General features: G+C 44.5%; 1 non-coding gene across 1 annotated transcript; it reads right to left on the reverse strand.

Annotated features, from left to right (window-relative positions):
* Window positions 1-10,762: 10,762 nt before the first annotated feature.
* Window positions 10,763-10,947, reverse strand: LOC138797973 (U2 spliceosomal RNA). Its single transcript, XR_011364057.1, has one exon. It is a non-coding gene; the product is annotated as a U2 spliceosomal RNA (small nuclear RNA).
* Window positions 10,948-21,942: the final 10,995 nt, after the last annotated feature.

The raw sequence follows: 21,942 nt of genomic DNA on the forward strand, positions 1-21,942 counted from the left end.
GAGGGTATAGTGCTCCCCAGACTGCAGATATATGCCAGCCAGACTGAGGGTATAATGCTCCCCAGACTGAGGATATAATATCCCCCCAGACTGAGGATATTATATCCCCACAGACTGAGGATATAATGCCCACAGACTGAGGATATAATGCCCACAGACTGAGGATATAATGCTCCCTAGACTGCAGATATACAGTATGCCAGCCAGACTGAGAGTATAATGCTCCCCAGACTGAGGATATAATATCCCCACAGACTGAGGATATAATGCTCCCCAGACTGCAGATATATGCCAGCCAGACTAAGGATATAATGGATCGTTTTTACATTGTTCAGTGTGTAATAAATCTGACATGTTATCCATATTCTATTTTTTTACTCCTTAAAAAAAGTTTACATTTTTAAAAATAAATGTGCTTTAAATTTCCCTATTCTGACTCTCCTATAATTTTTTATCTTTCAGGCTTTAGAGCTGTGTGTGATCTGTATTTGTGATTGGTACGATTGTGGTGTCCCAGCACAGGGTGCTGGTTCCTGGCACCTGAGTAAGTACTGTAACTCCCTCAGGTTCACACAACTGGGAGTTGGTGCCACTGTACAATTGTGTTTTTCCCACTAGGTGTCACCACTTGTATTTTCTATTTATATTGTATGAGTGAAGGGTTAACTATGTTGTGTGCCACGTGTTATGTTTCAACCACTCACCGGTGCGGGTGCTCTCTCTAGCCTATCTTCTCTTTCTCACACACACTCAGACCCACCACTCACAGGAGGGCTTAGATAGCCCCTGTAGGAGGAGTTAGTTCTTGGTGGGAGGAAGTGAGTTAGTGGCTGAAGATCCAAGTGGATGTGTGAGGATCAGCTCAGCCACAAAGTTCTTCTTGTGAGCCCTAAAACAACTATGCAGTGCTAAGCTCCACAAAGGAGAGAGAAGCCAAACAGGGATCACTTTGCCCATGCCAGAAACCTTTCTAAAACATCCAGGGCAGTAACCTAAAGAAATAGGAACTGACCCCAGTGGGACAAAGCTACAGTACATCTATGAATCCGACTGCACAGTGTAGGACTACTGCAAAATCCAGAAAGTCTGCTTCACCCAGATATGTAAAGAACACTGCAGAGACACCATCACGTGTCTCGATGTCAGTGAGCTAGCCAGACCTTCCTCCGGGAACAACCAAGCCAAGGAATGTATCCAGTCAATGAAACCACCCAAGCAAGGTATCCATCCACAGACAGCTGTTTAGGGGTATTTTCCCCTCATTAGTGTGGAGTAGGATTCTGGCTAGTGGGAGCAATGCCTAGTAAGTGCATGCAAAAGGACACTGGTTGACCACAGGGAGATCCACCAAAACACCACAGAGACACCATCACGTCAGTGTATTCTAGGACATTGCCCCCTGGGAAATCAAATATGCAAAAAACACTGCAGGGGCACCATCATGTGTCTTGACGTCAGTGAACTACCCAGACTTTCCACCGGGAAGGAACAACTAAGCCAAGGAATGTCTCCAGTCAAGGAAACCACCCAAGCAAGGTATCCAGCCACAGACAGCTGTTTCGGGATCCCACTAGCCAGAATCCTACTCCACACTAATGAGGGGCAAATACCCCGAAACAGCTGTCTGTGGATGGATACCTTGCTTGCGTGGTTTCCTTGACTGGAGACATTCCTTGGCTTGGTTGCTCCTTCCCGGAGGAAGGTCTGGCTAGCTAACGTCGAGACACATGACCGTGACATCAAGACCGTGACAAATGCCTAATTGCCCTTAACTTCACCGAGACGTCGACTACTGGCCACCGCATTATGTTGGTATATATGTGACTTTTTAAACACTTGTTTTACAGGGAAAAAAATCTGGAAAGTTGTACTTTGGTGTTTTTTTTTTGGTGTTGCAAGATCAGTAATGTGATAATTTACTATTTTGGACATTGGACAATAACGCTTACAATGTTTAATTTTTTATTTTAAATGGCAAAACGGGGGTGATTTGAACTTTAATTATAGTTTTTTTTATACACTTTTTGGCTATGTTCACACTGCGTACGAGTCCGGCCGGATTTTGTACGCCGCCGTACATGTGCGGCTGAAACTACGGGCGTGGGAAAAATGGACATGCGGCCGGATGTGTACGAACCGCGAACATACGCCCGAAGTACATTTATGCTTCCCTAGCTTGTTTCGAAGCGATCTGAGGCAGGTCATTTACTTGGAAATCTTCGCCCAGCCCAATAAAACTCACAGAACCTTTTGAATCGAAAAATCAAGTTCAATTTGGCTGAAATAAGTACTTCGTACGGGACCGCATGGAAATCCACGGCTGTGAGTTGGAACATTTCCGTCCTCAAACAATGGTCTTGTTCATTTTTCACGGCGCCGTATACGATCCGGCCGTAAGCTCATACGTAGTGTGCACTGTGCGGGCGTATATCGTATACTTTCAAGCGAACGCATCAACCTCAAAACTACGTGCGTATATTCGCGATTCGCACTACGGCCGGAAACATACGTAGTGTGAACATAGCCTTTAACCTCCCTCTAGGGACCTTTTATGACCGCTTCCTTAGATCAGTGCTCTGCTAATAGAGTCTGTCTGAGCCAGTCTTTAAAGTTTACTTTTTTTTTAAATGAATGTGCTGACCCACCTCAGCCAATGATTGGCTGAGCAGGCTGTTACCCTCAGACGAGTCCGTCTCGGAAGTAGAGGTGTGATCTCTCACCCCGAGACCCAAAGATGATGTAGGAGGGCACCAGGGGAGTGCAGAAAGGTAAGAATACGCTGTTGGTTATGTTCTCTCCAAGTAATAGAGATGAGCGAACCTCGAGCATGCTCGAGTCCATCCGAACCCGAACTTTCAGCATTTGATTAGCGGTGGCTGCTGAAGTTGGATAAAGCCCTAAGGCTATGTGGAAATCATGGATATAGTCATTGGCTGTATCCATGTTTTCCAGACAACCTTAGAGCTTTATCCAAGTTCAGCAGCCCCCGCTATTCAAATACCGAACGTTCGGCTTCGGATCGACTCATACCCAAACCCGGTTCGATCATCTCTAGTAAGCAACAAAAGTTATTTTTGAGCGGAATACTCCTTTAACTTCCTTCTGGTTTTACAATATAACAACTGGGGTGAAATGCTCAAAAAGACAATATATTAATCTAGTGTGTACTGTATTTATTTACACACTATAGCCAATGCTTGCTTAAGTCTTTTAATTTTTTAATCAATGTTGGCTACTAAATGCAGTTGTTTCGATTTATTTGGGTTATACACGCTGGTCCATAATAGAACCTGCTGCTTCTTGTCTCCCTTCTAGCTTTAGATGGAAAGCAGCTTGGTACAACGACCCATTCAAGTGAGTATGTTCTATCCAGAAAGCTGTGTTCCAACTAAATAATAACACTAGAGGGAGACAGATCCTCATGGTCCTCATCAGTATCCTGAACCTTAATACCTTGCAGTGCAAAGCTAAACATTCCTCCTCCCAAATAACACATTTTCCTCTAACCTCTTAAATAATATATTGCATATATTCCCCTTCTCCCCACCGTACTTTTCTGTGCCCTAAAGCCTCTTTCACACGTTTAGTGATTTTTCTGGGCCGCAAAACCTCCATTTTTTTTCCATGATCCACAGAAAATCATCCGTATTTGACTCCGATTCCGTTTTCATGAAAAGTGAACAATACTAGTTTGCTTAGATTTGATCTGTTTTTTTTTTTACGAAACACGTAAAAATGATGGATCCCATAGACTTCTTTTGCTAATCCGAACCACAGTCACAATCCGCACTAGGACATTTTTTTTATAGAAAGTATTAAGACAGACATTGTGAATAGCCCAATATAAACCAATGTGCTCTTGAACTGTGATTACAGATCCACAATTACGGACAATTTTTAGGGATGTGTGAATAGGGCCTTACCCAGGGTAGAACTAGAATTCTATAGGATCTAGGGCAAATTTTGGATCTGGGCATGAACCTCAAGCACGCTCATGTTTGTCCGAACCCAAGCATCAAGTGGCTGCAGAAGTTGTATGTTCTCAACTGGATTTGGAAGAAGGGCTCAGCGATGCAAGCTAACTGTCCAGCAGGGACAGTGATGGGGGGGGGAGGCAAAACAGCCACTTTGCACCAGAGGTTAAAATTATTTTTCTATATTATGGAAGTGCAGACAGATACAGTGGGGAAAAAAGTATTTAGTCAGTCACCAATAGTGCAAGTTCCACCACTTAAAAAGATGAGAGGCGTCTGTAATTTACATCATAGGTAGACCTCAACTATGGGAGAGAAAATGAGAAAACAAATCCAGAAAATCACATTGTCTGATTTTGTAAGAATTTATTTGCAAATTATGGTGGAAAATAAGTATTTGGTCAGTAACAAAATTTCATCTCAATACTTTGTTATATATCCTTTGTTGACAATGACAGAGGTCAAACGTTTTCTGTAAGTTTTCAGGTTGGCACACACTGTTGTTGGTATGTTGGCCCATTCCTCCATGCAGATCTCCTCTAGAGCAGTGATGTTTTGGGGCTGTCGCTTGGCAACACAGACTTTCAACTCCCTCCAAAGGTTTTCTATAGGGTTGAGATCTGGAGACTGGCTTGGCCACTCCAGGACCTTGAAATGCTTCTTACAAAGCCACTCCTTCGTTGCCCTTGCGGTGTGCTTTGGATCATTGTCATGTTGAAAGACCCAGCCACGTTTCATCTTCATTGCCCTTGCTGATGGAAGGAGGTTTGCACTCAAAATCTCACGATACATGGCCCCATTCATTCTTTCATGTACCCGGATCAGTCGTCCTGGCCCCTTTGCAGAGAAAAAGCCCCAAAGCATGATGTTTCCACCCCCATGATTTACAGTAGGTATGGTGTTTGATGGATGCAACTCAGTATTCTTTTTCCTCCAAACGCGACAAGTTGTGTTTCTACCAAACAGTTCCACTTTGGTTTCATCAGACCATAGGACATTCTCCCAATACTCTTCTGGATCATCCAAATGCTCTCTAGCAAACTTCAGACGGGCCCAGACATGTACTGGCTTAAGCAGTGGGACACGTCTGGCACTGCAGGATCTGAGACCCTGGCGGCGTAGTGTGTTACTGATGGTAGGCTTTGTAACATTGGTCCCAGCTCTCTGCAGTTCATTCACTAGGTCCCCCCGCGTGGTTCTGAGATTTTTGCTCACCGTTCTTGTGATCATTTTGACCCCACGGGGTGAGATTTTGCGTGGAGCCCCAGATCGAGGGAGATTATCAGTGGTCTTGTATGTCTTCCATTTTCTAATTATTGCTCCCAGAGTTGATTTCTTCACTCCAAGCTGGTTGCCTATTGCAGATTCAGTCTTCCCAGCCTGGTGCAGGGCTACAATTTTGTTTCTGGTGTCCTTTGACAGCTCTTTGGTCTTCACCATAGTGGAGTTTGGAGTCTGACTGTTTGAAGGTGTGCACAGGTGTCTTTTTATACTGATAACAAGTTTAAACAGGTGCCATTACTACAGATAATGAGTGGAGGAAAGAGGAGACTCTTAAAGAAGAAGTTACAGGTCTGTAAGAGCCAGAAATCTTGATTGTTTGTAGGTGACCAAATACTTATTTTCCACCATAATTTGCAAATAAATTCTTACAAAATCAGACAATGTGATTTTCGGGATTTGTTTTCTCATTTTGTCTCTCATAGTTGAGGTCTACCTATGATGTAAATTACAGATGCCTCTCATCTTTTTAAGTGGGAGAACTTGCACTATTGGTGACTGACTAAAATACTTTTTTTCCCCACTGTATATAATAGGTACCATGTATTTCTTTGCACTAACAGCTATTTAACAGTAATAGCAGTTTGCAATGTGAATTGCAGAGTACAGATTCACTTTAAAGAGGAACTGTCAGCAGCCTGTTTGTTAAAGCGACTCTGTACCCACAATCTGCCCTCCAAACTGCTTGTACCTTCGGATAGCTGCTTTTAATCCAAGATCTGTCCTGGGGTCCGTTCGGCAGGTGATGCAGTTATTGTCCTAAAAAACAGCTTTTAAACTTGCAGCCCTGTGTCAAATTGGCATGGCCTAGAGTAGGCTTGCACTGCCTCACCGTCCCTCCCTCCCCCTCTTCATCATTAGGAATGCCACTGGCAGGATTTATCCAATTCATCACTTGTCTAAACACTGCATAGTGCTGGATAGTTAATACACATGTGCAGTGTTTAGACAAGTGGTGACTAGGAGAAATCCTGCCCGGGGGCTTTCCTAATGGTGAAAAGGGCAGAGAGGATAGACGGAGAGGCAGTGATGGCCTAGGACACGGACACTCTAGGCCAAACTAATTTAAAACAGGGCAATAACTGCATCGCCTGCTGAACTGTGTTTTATTTCCAATCAGACATGATGATTCCTGCTGCCACCTCTGTCCGTCTCAGGAACTGTTCAGAGCAGGAGCAAATCCCTGCAGAAAACTTCTCCTGCTCTGGACAGTTCCTGTCACGGACAGAGGTGGCAGCAAAGAGCACTGTGTCAGACTGGAAAAAATACACAACATCCTGATAAGCAGCTGATTAATACTGGAAGACTGGAGTTTTTTTTTTCTTTTTGTAAACAAGTAATTTACAAATCTGTATAACTTTCTAGATTTAAAAAAAATGTGTCCAAAATACCCCTTTATTCTAAAAAGTAAATAATTTCCAATGTCACATTTCCTTCACGAGAATAAAACAGCATTGTGAATTAAAGAGCCGAGAGACCCTTGCTACATATAATTATATTGTTTTACATTGCAGATAAAGGAACAATTTTAGCTGCAACTCTATGTTTACCTTTGGAAAGGTGATCCTTCACTTAGAGTAACTGAAGTGGTTTGAGAAACAGAGATAGCCATGAATTTATAATAAGGTTTAAAGTTATAAGACACCTTTGTAGTCATCATGTTATCTCTAGGAAGAGAACCATTTAGCAGGTACTTTTAACATTACAATTTAATATCCTGAAAGTTTATGTTTATAAACAGAGTGTCTTCCTATCTATTCAATAGAAAGTGACAGTAAATATAAAAATAATGGTTTCTGGTGTTTTGCCATTAAAACCTCCTCCTGCACCCTGGTGTTAAATAGTTTGGTAGTGTACCACCCTGACACACTATTATGTCAAGGTAACAGCACGGGCACTACCACTGTGCAAAAGAGTTTTTCTGTGGGAGGACAGTTACCCACCTGTCAAAACTGACGGGATCAGACTAGATCCGATCCTGGCAGTTAATCCTTATAATGCAGCAACCAAGCCTTATTGCATGACTTTACAAGGGTGGGACCCCTTATAACCATGGTCATGGTGCTGTGACTACATAGACAGCCTGGGACAATATAAGTCCATGTTCCCACATAGTAAGACACCGGCCGTTCCGTGACCTGACCGGGTCACAGAACGGCCAGTGTCAGAGAAGATCATCCCGGCGGGTACTGCAGTATCCATCGGATGATCTTCACTGCCGCTGAATTCAGATGTGGGCGCATCAGTGTGGTGTGGGCGCATCAGCTCTGATGTGGGTGCGTGCTGATGCGCCCCCATCAGAGCTCCACGGAGGAAAGATCATCCGGCCGGTACTTAAGTACCGGGCGTGATGATCCGGGCTAAGACCGGCCGTTCCGTGACCCGGCCGGGGTCACGGAACGGGCGGATGTTCACGTAGTGGGAACATAGCCCCCGTGAGGTTACCCATTAACATCAAAAATGGTTCAACTAAGGATGGCGCTCTATCAGCCCATCTGTAGTGTCCCAGAACAAGTGTGCCACTGCGTTTCTATGTCACCTGTTTCAAGGTACTATGTCAAGTGTCACACTCTGGCCTAAGGGCTGCTGTTTGAACTTTCACCACTTGGTGTCCCACTCTCCCCGACTCTCCTGCACAGCAGTGTATAGGGTTAACTGTTATATGTTCTGTTTTTTCCTGACCAATTTCTTCCAGCACCTTCTCCGACAATAGGAGGTTAGTAGAGATGAGCAAACCGGGTTCGAGTCCATCCGAACCCGAACGATCGGCATTTGATTAGCTGGGGCTGCTGAACTTGGATAAAGCTCTAAGGTTGTCTGGAAAACATGGATACAGCCAATGACTATATCCATGTTTTCCACATAGCCTTAGGGCTTTATCCAACTTCAGCAGCCACCGCTAATCAAATGCCGAAAGTTCAGGTTCGGATCAACTCGAGCATGCTCCAGGTTCGCTCATCTCTAGAGGTTAGGTTAGTCCTGGTCACCCCTTTTTAAGCATAGTTAGTTCTTGGCTGGAGAGGCTTTTTTTAGCAGTTGGTGGTAAGAGAACAAGACAGTTGTAGTGTTCCTGCTGACATTGACACCCAGGGCCCTGCTAGTAGTTGGAGCTTAGAGGGAGAAGATTAGTTTTGTTGGATTTGTCTGAGAAAAAAAGAGTATATAGTGCTAAACCCACAGGTGGGGTAACTGTCTCCTAGGATGCCTTGTCTACACCTGGAAAAAACATTCCTACCAGTCCAGAAAAGATTTGTCTGCAGTGGAGCGAAGTGCAAGCAAGCCAACAAACTCCATTGAAACTTGACCTTCTGGGGTAACCTGGAGAGGTAAGCTTCATCTGGATGTCTAAACCCGGGACTCGTGCTAGCAGATCTGATACTCCGTGGACTTTTCTGGCAATGATGGTCCTTCTCTTCTGTTCTTAACTGTGAATATGAGATTCTTCAAGCAAGTCACAAACTTACAGTACAAGTTGCCCCAGCAGAGTCCTGCACTATTAGACAAGGCCCCAAGACAGCCCCTTAACATTGCTCCCACAAGTAACACTTACCACAGATACCTCAAGCACCCAAGTTACCTACTTTGAGTTATCCATCAGGTGAAAAGACTATTCTACTGTTGTGCCTAGCTATTGCATCTTATCTTCAAGAGAGCATCTACTGCATTGCCCTTAAGAGTTTTCTAAGTAAACCATTACTGTTTAGGAACCGGACTCTGTTTAGGCACCTGCACCTACACACCTTGTTCTACCTTTACAAAGCCAGTGTTAGTATACCCGGGGGTGGGCATCCCACTCCTGGCCAACAGGACAAGGCTGTAGCTATGCTTGTTGTCACTGTCAACACACTACGACACCAGAAGTTGTGTTGCAAAGGGGTAACCTCAGTAGTGGATTATAATAGGTCCTTTTTGGGCGGTAGCCCTGGGCCCTGAGCTCCTGGGGGGCCTATGGCACCAAAACAGACTTTTACTTTAGGTGCATATTGTCTACATATTGGCTACAATTCTGCCATGATTTTCAAAAAATTTGCTTCTTTTTTACTGTGATTTTGCACAAATTAGGGTATTATGACATTATTTATCCTGTACTATGAACACCATGCTAGTGCTGCCATAGTTACAGTGGGGTTGGGGGGCCCAGGGTTAGTGAACAACCCGAGGCCTATGGTAAAGTTAATCTGCCCCTTGGTAACCTTACTGAACAACGTAACTTGATCCACAAAATGGAGCTACAAAGGCTTCAACAGTTCTTACAGTTTCCAGAAGAGTTACAGGTGGTTACTGCCGCTGAAGCATTAACCTGTGCAGCACTATCCCCTAGATTTCCAGACAGTGATCTGGCCGGTATATATTATAAATATATATTACTCCTTTAAGTCTCCCATGCAGTCAAGCTGCAGTTTCCTATCATGCATGCATGTCTGAATGCTGACATGACGTGACATCCACAAATATTAGTCCTAGCCAGAAGCCCTCCCAGATACCAGGAAAAACAGAGGTTCTTGTAATGCTTTCTGCTTCTGGTTTGAAATTTAACCCCCCCCCCCCTTGCAAATTAGATTCTTCAGACAAGGGTGAGGTGAATATCCTGTCTTTTATTCTCAACTTGTAGGAACAGTGGATATTGCTCTAACTCTCTGGCCGACATCAACTCAAGACCATGACGTACAGTAAAACTGGTTAGTTCTAGACAACTTATTTGCCTAACTCCACTCATTTTCTTCAACTTTCTATATTGCTCTACAATTCTTTAGCTAAAACCACTACTAGATGTCAGCAAAGTGTAATCTATCTGATACTATATGGAGGCGCAAAGTGGCCTAACTACTATATACAGTAGATACCGCTGGGTATAGCCCTCTCTTTATCTCCTTAACGACACCATAATGTAACTGTACATCATGGTGCAGAAAGGAGTTAAAGGGCGTGTATCGCTTACATTTTCTTATACTGATTAAAGCCATATATAACATGTTCTTTTTTTTCTAACCCATTTCTATTTTCTGATTGCAACTTTGTTTTGTTTCACTTTTTGTACATTGTTATGGGGGCTGCCATTATGCTTGAGTTTTTTTTTTTTTTTTTTTTTTGCACTGAACGTGGAAGCACTGCAATACCAGGTCAATGCCTGTAAAGGACAGAGTAATGGCCCTATTCCACGGGCCGTTTTAGAGGAGCAAACGAGCGCTATTAGCGCTCGTTTGCTCCTCGTTCGCCGCTCGCTGCCGCCGCTATTCAACGCGGCGGCAGCGAGCGGGTGAGTGCGGGAGGGGCGGCGGGGAGCTGCGGGGGGGCTGCTCGGAGGATCGCTGATCGTCCGGGCAGCCCATAGGATATAGCAGCGTCTGCTGCCGATGCTCCTATTCAGCGGAGCGACGGCAGCAGATCGCTGCTATATCAGTCGCTTGTTTTTCAACATGTTGAAAAACAAGCGACTGCAACGATCAGCCGACATGAACGATGTCGGCTGATCGTTGCACTCTATTCCACGGAACGATTATCGTCCGTAGCGGTCGATATCGTCCGAAAATGAACGATAATCGTTCCGTGGAATAGGGCCATAAGCTCTTTTTCCATCTCCCTGTTCTAAAAATCCTTTTAATATATGGTCCCCAGATAGGGGACATATCAGCTGTTAAACTGATAAGAACAGATACTGCACTTAATCTTAGCCAAAAGGCTGAGAAGCGATACCTGAGCTGTTTTTAACAGCGTTTAGTGATATGCTTTACAGCAAGCCTCATAGACACAGACAACAACAGACAGGACCTGTGTTATTGAGATGAATGTTGAACATTTATGAGCGTACTCTGTGACCTTTGAAGAGGTCACCCCACAGGGAGCTGCTAATGTCTTATAATGATTTTATCTATTGGTTTCACCATTCATTGTAAAGGTGGCCATACACCTGGGGGCTAGGTTCACACTATGTAACTGTGCGGCTGTATTTTTTATGCTGCTGTAAATGTGCGGATGAAACTACGGCCGTGGGAAAAAATAGACATGCGGCTCAAAACATACGGTCATTTACTTGGAAATCTGGTTCAACTAAAAATAACAAATAAAATCTTAAGAAAGTGATGCAAACACCTCTGGAACACAGTTTACATGAATTGCTATTACCGGGGTTTGCGATCCTCTGCAGTAATGCCGATGTCTCTCATGGTTAATCTATTAAAATAATAAAACACATTTTCGTTGTAATAAAGTGCCCTTCGTTGTTCAATAATTAAATTTAAACTAATCCATCATTTTGCAATTAAATATACTGTTAAAATAAATATATATATATAAATAAATGTATATTTATATATATATATTTATTTTTTGACAGTATATTTAATTGCACAATGATGGATTCGTTAGAATTAAATTATTGAACAACGAAACTGAATTTATTTCATCGAAAATGTGCTTTATTAATTAAATATTAATTAGTACAGGAAGCTCCATAAGCCGTTAATTCATATTCCCGGCAATAGATCTTTCTGTACTAATCATCACTTTACTTTAATGAAAACATCAAATGTTTCTTCTAATTATGTTATCACAATAGCATTATTAGAAGAAACATTTAGAATTATATGTGCGCTCAGCTGATTGGCTGATCCGCTGAGCGCACATATAATGAGCCGGTCCGCAGCACAGTGACTTCATTGTGCTGCGGACCAGCGAAGAGGACACATCAGGGTGAGTATAGAGCTCTCCCCACCCCCTCCCCAGCACTGCACCCCTCCCAGCAAGGAAGGGGGGGTCAGTTAACCCCTTCCTTGCTGGGATGGGTGCAGTCTGACATCAGTCTGGCCCCCAAGGGGTTAAGGGGGATGCAATACATCCTCCCTTAACCCCTTGGGGGCCAGACTGTAAGCAGCGATCTGTAAAGATGCTGCATACTGTAAGGTGCACAACACCGCTCACAATGATGGGTGTTGTGCTCCTGTTTGTGTGTTTTTTGTGTGTTTCTCCCTTTTTGTTTTTCAGATATCGGTATCCTGGGGATTACGTCGGATTCCGTGGACTACGTCGATGACCAGCGTTTTTTTTTTTTTTTTTTAATAAAATGGTCAATGAGGGGTGTGGGGGTGTTTTTATTTGAATAAAATTTTTTTTTTACTTGTGTCTTATCTAGTTTTTTTTTAACTATTTATTTTAAAAAACCCCGCATAGGGTCCCCCCTATTTTTATAACCAGCCGGGTTAAAAACCAAACGACAGCAGCCTGGTAACACCAGGGTGGGAAGAGCCATTGGTTTAGGCCCTCCCCAGCCTAAATCTTACCAGCCTGCTGCCGCCCGGTCCAGGAGCGCCAATTTTGATGCTCCGGGACCACTGGCACCCGGCTCTTCCCAGTACCCCTGGTGGCATTGGGTACTGGGGTAATAATAGGGGGTTAGTGTTAGCCATTTTATACCGGCTAACACTAGGCCCCAACTTAGTAATGGATTCCGTCTATTAGACGGCTTCCACTACTAAGTCTATAAAGTAAAGAAATAAAGACAAGACACAAGTAAAAAAAAATTTTTATTCAAATAAAAACACCCCCACACCCCTCATTGACCATTTTATTGAAAAAAAAAACAAAAAAAAAAACGCTGGTCATCGACGTAGTCCACGGAATCCGACGTAATCCCCAGGATACCGATATCTGAAAAACAAAAAGGGAGAAACACACAAAAAACACACAAACAGGAGCACAACACCCATCATTGTGAGCGGTGTTGTGCACCTTACAGTATGCAGCATCTTTACAGATCGCTGCTTACAGTCTGGCCCCCAAGGGGTTAAGGGAGGATGTATTGCATCCCCCTTAACCCCTTGGGGGCCAGACTGATGTCAGACTGCACCCATCCCAGCAAGGAAGGGGTTAACTGACCCCCCCTTCCTTGCTGGGAGGGGTGCAGTGCTGGGGAGGGGGTGGGGAGAGCTCTATACTCACCCCGATGTTGTCTCTTCGCTGGTCCGCAGCACAATGAAGTCACTGTGCTGCGGACCCGCTAATTATATGTGCGCTCAGCCAATCAGCCAATCAGCTGAGTGCACATATAATTCTAAATGTTTCTTCTAATAATGCTATTGTGATAACATAATTAGAAGAAACATTTGATGTTTTCATTAAAGTAAAGTGATGATTAGTACAGAATGCTCTTTTGCCAGCAATATGAATTAACGGCTTATGGAGCTTCCTGTACTAATTAATATTTAATTAATAAAACACATTTTCGATGAAATAAATTCAGTTTCGTTGTTCAATAATTTAATTCTAACGAATCCATCATTGTGCAATTAAATATACTGTCAAAAAATAAATATATATATATATACATTTATTTATATATATATTTATTTTAACAGTATATTTAATTGCAAAATGATGGATTCGTTAGAATTAAATTATTGACCAACGAAAGGGACTTTATTACAAAGAAAATGTGTTTTATTAATTTAATATATTAACTATTAGAGGCATCGGCATTCGGCATCATTGCCGGCTATTTTTGAAGTACTCCGTACGGACCGCCTGTCAATCCACGGCCGCGTTTCCAGCCGCAAACAATGGTCTTGTTCATTTTTTACAGGTCCGTTTACGATCGGGCCGTAGATTCAGACATAGTGTGCACTGTGCAGCCGTATATCCTATACTTTTCCAGCGTACGCATGAACCACCAAAAATACCGCCGCACAATTACAGCCGCACAGTTACATAGTCTAAACCTAGCCTTAATAATCATTGGGCCAACAGTTATCTCTCCTGCCCTCCCCATACACATAACCGTTTAGCACAACCTGTGTTCTCCATAGGGAGGTAGGGCCTATTCCTAAACCACACTTCTCTGGCAGTAGCCTATCTCTCTGAGAACAAAAGGATCAGGCAGTGAAATTCCATCATGAGCGAGTCTGGGGAGACTCCAATGTATGATTTATACTGATGTCCAAACATTAGGATAAAGTGTAAGGGGTCCTTTATGCTGTACCCATCACTTTCCAGCAGACATCTTGTTATCACCACAGAACAGGAAGTCTCACCCTAATTTTAGGCATAGTAGTGAGTATAAGAACTACAAGATTTTACGATTATTTTAAATTATACTAGAAAATGTACCCGGCGCTGCCCGGGTATAAAGTGTCAGTGTGTTAATTAGATTTGTTCTAAGGTGCCCAGGAGGCCAAGCTAAAGGTATTGTTTCATCTGAGTTAATCAGTGGAATTAGTGTATACCTGTAGTGCATAGTTGGAGGGGTTCTGTATACCCACAATGTATAGTTTTTAGGGGTCTCGCATATCTGTAGTGCATAGTTGGGGGGGCTGTATACCTATAGTGTATAGTTGAGGGAGGTCCTGTATACCTGCAGTGTACAGTTGGTGAAGGTCCTGTATACCTGTACTGTATAGTTTTGGGGTCCTGTATACCTGTAGTATATAGTTGGTGCTGTATACCTGTAATGTATAGTTGGTGGAGGTCTTGTATACCTGTAGTTTATAGTTTGAGGGTCCTGGATACCTGTAGTGTATAATTGGTGGAGGTCTTGTATACCTGTAGTATATAGTTTGGGGGTTCTGTATACCTGTAGTAAATAGTTTGAGGGTCCTGTATAACTATAGTATAGAGTTGGTGGAGGTCCTGTATACCTGTAGTGTATAGTTTGGGGTCCTATATACCTGTAGTATATAGCTGGTGGAGTTCCTGTATACCTGTAGTATATTTGGGGTCCTGTATACTTGTAGTATAGAGTTGGTGAAGGTGCTGTATACCTGTATTATAGAGTTGGTGTAGGTCCTGTATACCTGTAGTGTATGGTTTTGAGGTCCTGTATACCTGTAGTGTATAATTTGGGGTCCTATATACCTGTAGTATATAGTTGGTGGAGTTCCTGTATACCTGTAGTGTATAATTTTGGGGTCCTGTATACCTGTAGTGTATAGTTTGGGGTCCTGTATACCTGTAGTATATAGTTGGTGGAGGTCCTGTATACCTGAAGTATATAGTTGGTGGAGGTCCTGTATACCTGTAGTATATAGTTTTGGGGTCCTGTGTACCTGTAGTGTAAAGTTTGGGGTCCTGTATACCTGTAGTATATAGTTTTGTGGAGGTCCCGTGCACTTGTAGTGTATAGTTTTGGGGTCCTGTATACCTGTAGTGTCCTGTATACCTGCAGGGTTGTATTTACCCGTATGGCAGTGTTATTCAGTCACAGTGTGTCGGTATTGGTCATGTCTGGTATGGGGGTGTTATCCAGTCACAGTATCGCGGTATTGGTCAGGTCTGGTGTGGCGGTGTTATCCAGTCACGGTATGGTGGTATTGGTCTGGTCTGGTATAGCGGTGTTATCCAGTCACAGTATGGCAGTATTGGTCAGGTCTGATATGATGGTGTTATCCAGTCACAGTATGGTGGTATTGGTCAGGACTGGTGTGGCGGTGTTACCCAGTCACAGTTTGCCGGTATTGGTCAGGTCTGGTATGGCAGTGTTATCTAGTCACAGTATGGCGGTATTGATCAGGTCTGGTATGACAGTGTTATCCAGCACAGTATAGCGGTATTGGTCAGGTCTGGTATGGCAGTGTTATCCAGTCACAGTATGGCGGTATTGGTCAGGTCTGGTATGACAGTGTTATCCAGCACAGTATAGCGGTATTGGTCAGGTCTGGTATGGCGGTGTTATCCATTCACAGTATGGCGGTATTGGTCAGGTCTTATATGACAGTGTTATCCAGTCACAGTATGGCGGTATTGGTAAGGTCTGGTATGACAGTTTTATCCAGTCACAGTATGGCGGTATTGGTCAGGTCTGGTATGGTAGTGTTATCCAGTCACAGTATGGCGGTATTGGTCAGGTCTGGCGTGGCAGTGTTATCCAGTCACAGTATGGCGGTATTGGTCAGGTCTGGTGTGGCGGTGTTACCCAGTCACAGTATGGCGGTATTGGTCAGGTCTGGTATGGAGGTGTTATCTAGTCACAGTATGGCGGTATTGGTCAGGTCTGGCAGTGTTATCCAGTCACAGTATGGCAGTATTGGTCAGGTCTGGTATGACAGTGTTATCCAGCACAGTATGGCGGTATTGGTCAGGTCTGGTGTAGCAGTGTTACCCAGTCACAGTTTGGTATACCTTTTGTGCCCTGTATATACATGTACTGTATAGATGGAGTAGGGGTTTGTGTATATACATGTACTGTATAGATGGAGTAGGGGGCCCTGTATATACATGTACTGTATAGATGGAGTAGGGGGCCCTGTATATACATGTACTGTATGGATGGAGTAGGGGGTCCTGTATATACATGTACTGTATAGATGGAGTAGGGGGTCCTGTATATACATGTACTGTATAGATAGAGTAGGGGGTCCTGTATATACATGTACTGTATAGATGAAGTAGGGGGCCCTGTATATACATGTACTGTATAGATGGAGTAGGGGGCCCTGTATATACATGTACTGTATAGATGGAGTAGGGGGTCCTGTATATACATGTACTGTATAGATGGAGTAGGGGGCCCTGTATATACATGTACTGTATAGATGGAGTAGGGGGTCCTGTATATACATGTACTGTATAGATGGAGTAGGGGGCCCTGTATATACATGTACTGTATAGATGGAGTAGGGGGTCCTGTATATACATGTACTGTATAGATGGAGTAGGGGGTCCTGTATATACATGTACTGTATAGATGGAGTAGGGGGTCCTGTATATACATGTACTGTATAGATGGAGTAGGGGGTCCTGTATATACATGTACTGTATAGATGGAGTAGGGGCTCCTGTATATACATGTAATGTATAGATGGAGTAGGGGGCCCTGTATATACATGTACTGTATAGATGGAGTAGGGGGTCCTGTATATACATGTACTGTATAGATGGAGTAGGGGGTCCTGTATATACATGTACTGTATAGATGGAGTAGGGGGTCCTGTATATACATGTACTGTATAGATGGAGTAGGGGGTCCTGTATATACATGTACTGTATAGATGGAGTAGGGGGCCCTGTATATACATGTACTGTATAGATGGAGTAGGGGGTCCTGTATACATGTACTGTATAGATGGAGTAGGGGGTCCTGTATATACATGTACTGTATAGATGGAGTAGGGGGTCTACCAGTTATTACTGTGGATGTTGTGAGGCAGCTTCCCTAGCAACCATTGCTCCCTGTGAAAATGAAAGCAGTAATCCTATTGGTTGCTAAGGCTCCAACTGCCGTGTCTGCTGCAGCTAATTATATCACCTGTGTTTGCAGTGAGATTTTCCAATTCATCTCTATGGGGCGCCTCTCTTTCCCCTCCCCCTCCCCTCCTGTACATCTGGCGGGGACGGGACCTTCGCAATAACCTTCCCGGGCACCCAATGTATCTGTGTGCCAAATTTGGGGTCAAACGGTTCAGGCGTTTGGAAGTCTATAGAGGACAGACAGACAGACAGACAGACAGACTTTGATTTTTATGATATAGATATAGAATAATGGAAAATTAGAGGGAAAAAAACACCAAAAATTCTTTAAAATGTCACTGTTTAATAAAAAAACCTTTTAACATGTCAAAGAGGCATAAAAAGCAAAAATGGCTAGCTCTCCAGTACCTCTGTTCACACTGTGCAGGTTGCATGCCGCTGTGGCTAAAATACAGACAAAAACTCTTGCTAGGTCATATGATATTCCTGAATACAAAGCGTGTCCAGGAATATCATGTGACCTAACTGTGAACGTCACAGGGGAGGCAGAGCCAATGGATCTGCTCTGTCGGCTCTACCCTCGCTTGTTGCAACAGTGCAGCACAAAATCGCTGTGTCTGAAGGGGTGGGCAGCACAGCCAGGAACAAGAGACGCCAACTGCAGCTAACGTCCCGGCACAAAATGCCAGCACTGGAACAGTACCATGCTGTCACACTCCTGGTGGCAGAGCTGCCCGTAAAATAAGCTTACCCCTTTAAGACCATCTTGTGATACAGCAGTAACAAATTTCCCCCATAGTGTCTAATTCTTGGCTATACCTTGATAGACATTCTATAAATGAACTACATTTTTAAAGTGGCACAAACTGTTTACATAGAGTGCCCATGTAGCAATGGTCCCAGCTCTACACAGACTCTGGAGTCAGTATGAGAGGTTATATTGCAGTTACATCCAGTGACTGACTAGGGTTGTCTTCTTGTAGTCATTCTTTTCCTTTTCTTCTCTATCTGTCTCCGACCACTATAAAGGCTTCTATAGACAAACATCTTACGCCCTGCAGTTTTCCAGCACATTCCCCACCTTTGTCCTACCCTAAGTGCCCTAAATAATGCCTCCTTTGTTGCCCTACATAGTAGAAGGGTTGGGTAAAATTGGGTTGAAGGGCAACTCCCCCCCCCCCATAAGTAGAAGCCCCAAATAGGTAATCTCCCTCTATTAGATGTAGTAGGTAGGTAATGCCCCATTTGGTCCCCCCATTAAGTAACCCTTCTTCAATTAGGTAGATTCCCCAGTAGATAGAAACCTGCCATTAGGTAGCCCCCAGTAGGTAGGGTACGTTTCATTAGATACGCAATCTAACTCATTTGGTACATTCCCCCATTGTATAGGTAATGCACTCATTAGGTAGGTAATCCTCCCATTAAGTAGTAGGTAGGTAATCTTTTCCTTAAATAGATGTCCCCAGCAGGGCAGTTTCTAGATCATTTTGGCAACAGGGCGAATCTTGATAAAAGCGCCCCCCTGCGACCTCAATTCAGCTCTGGAGAAGGAAGGAGGGCTTTTATCAGGATTCGGGTTGTTAGGAAGAAGCAGGGTGTGTATTATGGCATAGATCAGTGTTGCACCCCTAAGAGATAATGTTCAACCGATTACAGAATCATCATACAGGGACTCACAGGTGACGTTCTCTTTGATCTGCGGCACCATTTTCCTTTTCCTCTCCAACCGAACCACCATGATGATTTCTTGCAGCTACAATTCGTCTCCTCAGAACCTGCCAGACAAACATCTCAGGCTCCGCACTTATCCAGCAACTTCCTTCCCTTTTCCCTCCTTTGGGCTCCTAAATTATAGTAATTCTGCTGCTTGGTGCAGTAAAGTCTGCAAGGTGTGACCTCCATTACACTGACATACAGGATACTGGGAGAGCTGGGTGACCTCCATTACACTGACATACAGGATGCTGGGAAAGCTGGGTGACCTCGATTATACTGACATACAGGATACTGGGAGAGCTGGGTGACCTCCATTACACTGACATACAGGATGCTGGGAAAGCTGTGTGACCTCCATTACACTGACATACAGGATACTGGGAAAGCTGGGTGACCTCCATTACACACTGACATACAGGATGCTGGGAAAGCTGAGTGACCTCCATTACACACTGACATACAGGATGCTGGGAAAGCTGTGTGACCTCCATTACACACTGACATACAGGATGCTGAGAAAGCTGTGTGACCTCCATTATACTGACATGCAGGATGCTGGAAAAGCTGGGTGACCTCCATTTTACTGACATACAGGATGCTGGAAAAGCTGGGTGACCACCCCCTGTAATCCCCCCTGTGCTGTCCCCATTGTAATAATCCTCCCTATGCTGCCCCCCCCCATAGTAATAATCCCCTCTGCTCCCCCTGCATTGCCAAACACATACACACACACACACAAAAAAAACCCCATTATACTCACCTTATTCTGGCATAGGAGTCCCTCTCTCCTCTTCTTCTTCAGCCTACGAGGAGCAGGCCGATGCTGACCCTGCACACATCTCTCTCCAGCAAACGCAGTGAAATGACGTCATTGCGCTGCTGGAGGGAGTTGTCTGCAGGTGCAGAGTGCTCGGCTGGGTCGGAGCGGTCCGGGGGCAGAGCTACGTGCGGTCCGGAGGTTCAGGCGGTCCGGAGGTGGAGGTTCAGGCGGTCCGAGGGCGGAGCTACAGCCGATCCGGAGGTGGAGGTCCAGGCAGTCCGGGGGCGGAGCTACGGGTGGTCCGGGGGCGGAGCTACATGCGGTCCGGGGCGGAGGGCAGTCTTGCCAGTTGATGGGGCCAGCGAGCTAGCAGGCGGGCGGCTGGTCGGCCGGGGGTGCGCGCTCAGCTTAGTGGAGTCTGGGGGGTGCCACTAGCGCCCCCTAGCTGTCGGCGCCCCGTGCGGTCACCCGGCCCGCCCGCCTCTAGAAACGGCCCTGGTCCCCAGTAGGTAATCCCTAATTAGGTAAGTAATCCTTAGTATTAAGTAGATGCCCCTAAAAGGTATTTAACCTCCAATTGAGCAGTAGAGACCCCTAATAGGTAATAATCCCCCCCCATTAAGTAGATGCCCCCAGTAAATTGTAAACCTTCCGCCATCCAATACAGTGAATGACTCCAGCAATTACTTAAAGGGGTTGTCCAGCAAAAAAAAAATTCTTTCAAATCAACTGTTTTCAGAAAGTTATATAGATTTGTAATTTACTTCTATTTAAAAATCTTAAGTCTTCCCATACTTGTAAGCTACTATATGTCCTGCAGGAAGTGTTGTTTATTTACATTCAGAAACAGTGCTCTCTGCTGACATCTCTGGCCGAGTCAGGAACTGTCCTGAGCAGTAGAGGTTTTCTATGGGGATTTGCTGCTGCTCTGGACAGTTCCTGATGTCAGCAGAGAGCACTGTTTCTGAATGTAAATAAACACTTCCCTTACGTTCTATTGGCATCACAATAGATGGGGTGTCTCCGCCCCTGTGAGACCCGCAGGACGAGAGGAAATTTTAATAAACAGAAAAAAACAGCTCCACCCCCTCTGGTATAACTATGGCTACACCCCCTTTACCTTCAGTTCTTTTTTCGTCCTTGCAGGCCGCAGTGAGAGGAGGTCAGGAGATGTCTCCTGACCCTTACTATATAGTATCTAGTAGGAAGTTTCTGGTGCAGCCGGACTTCTTACTGATGGATCAGAGGCGTTCAGGATCCAAGAGGTGAATGTGCAAGATGTGCTGTTCCTATTGCATCGGAACAAAGTTACCTGACGGAGCTCAGGTCGGCCGGAGGTCTCCTCATATGGGCGCCGCCATTTTGTTGTAGCCCGGCGGGCGGAAGTGCGTCAGTCTAGGGGCCAGCGAGCCTTCTGATGACGTATATCCGGCGTGTGTGCCGGTCGGAAACCATCTCCGTTCGGAGTTCTCTCCGTGGAGACTGTGGAGGATCCTGGTTCCAGCGTGAGCTAAGTAATCCCGTATCTCTGTACAGCAGCGTGCGTGTTGCGGAAAGCCAGACTTCAGGCAATGTATGGTCTCTTCTCTTTGATGTGGATTCTTGAAAGGGGGAAAATTTTGGTACTGATTACTGTGTATATGTATAGATGTCCTCCAGAGAGGGGTCAGGAAGTGCTTCCAGGAAAACGACTTCCAAGAGGAAGCATCTAGCTTGCATTGAGTGTGGTAAGTGTTTTTTTCATCTGGGAGAGGATGTCAAGTGTTTAGTAAGGAATAGCTCTTGAGGTTGAATCATATCATTCTAGAAAATCTCCTGCCGGACGGCTGGGAATACCTTAAATGTCATATTTGCCGACAGCAAGCTCCGTCCCAAGGGGATGTCACTCCATCTATATTAATAGACAAAGAGGAGCCTACAGTACAGGATGTGGTCGTCTGGGCTAAGAATTATATGGACCAGTCGGTTTCAGGTCTTAATAAATCTATTGTGGATTTAAAAGAGTCCCTGCAGACACAGTAAGTCATATGAGTGCAT

Source organism: Dendropsophus ebraccatus, chromosome 7, assembly GCF_027789765.1.
Source record: "Dendropsophus ebraccatus isolate aDenEbr1 chromosome 7, aDenEbr1.pat, whole genome shotgun sequence".
Taxonomy (NCBI): Eukaryota; Metazoa; Chordata; class Amphibia; order Anura; family Hylidae; genus Dendropsophus; species Dendropsophus ebraccatus.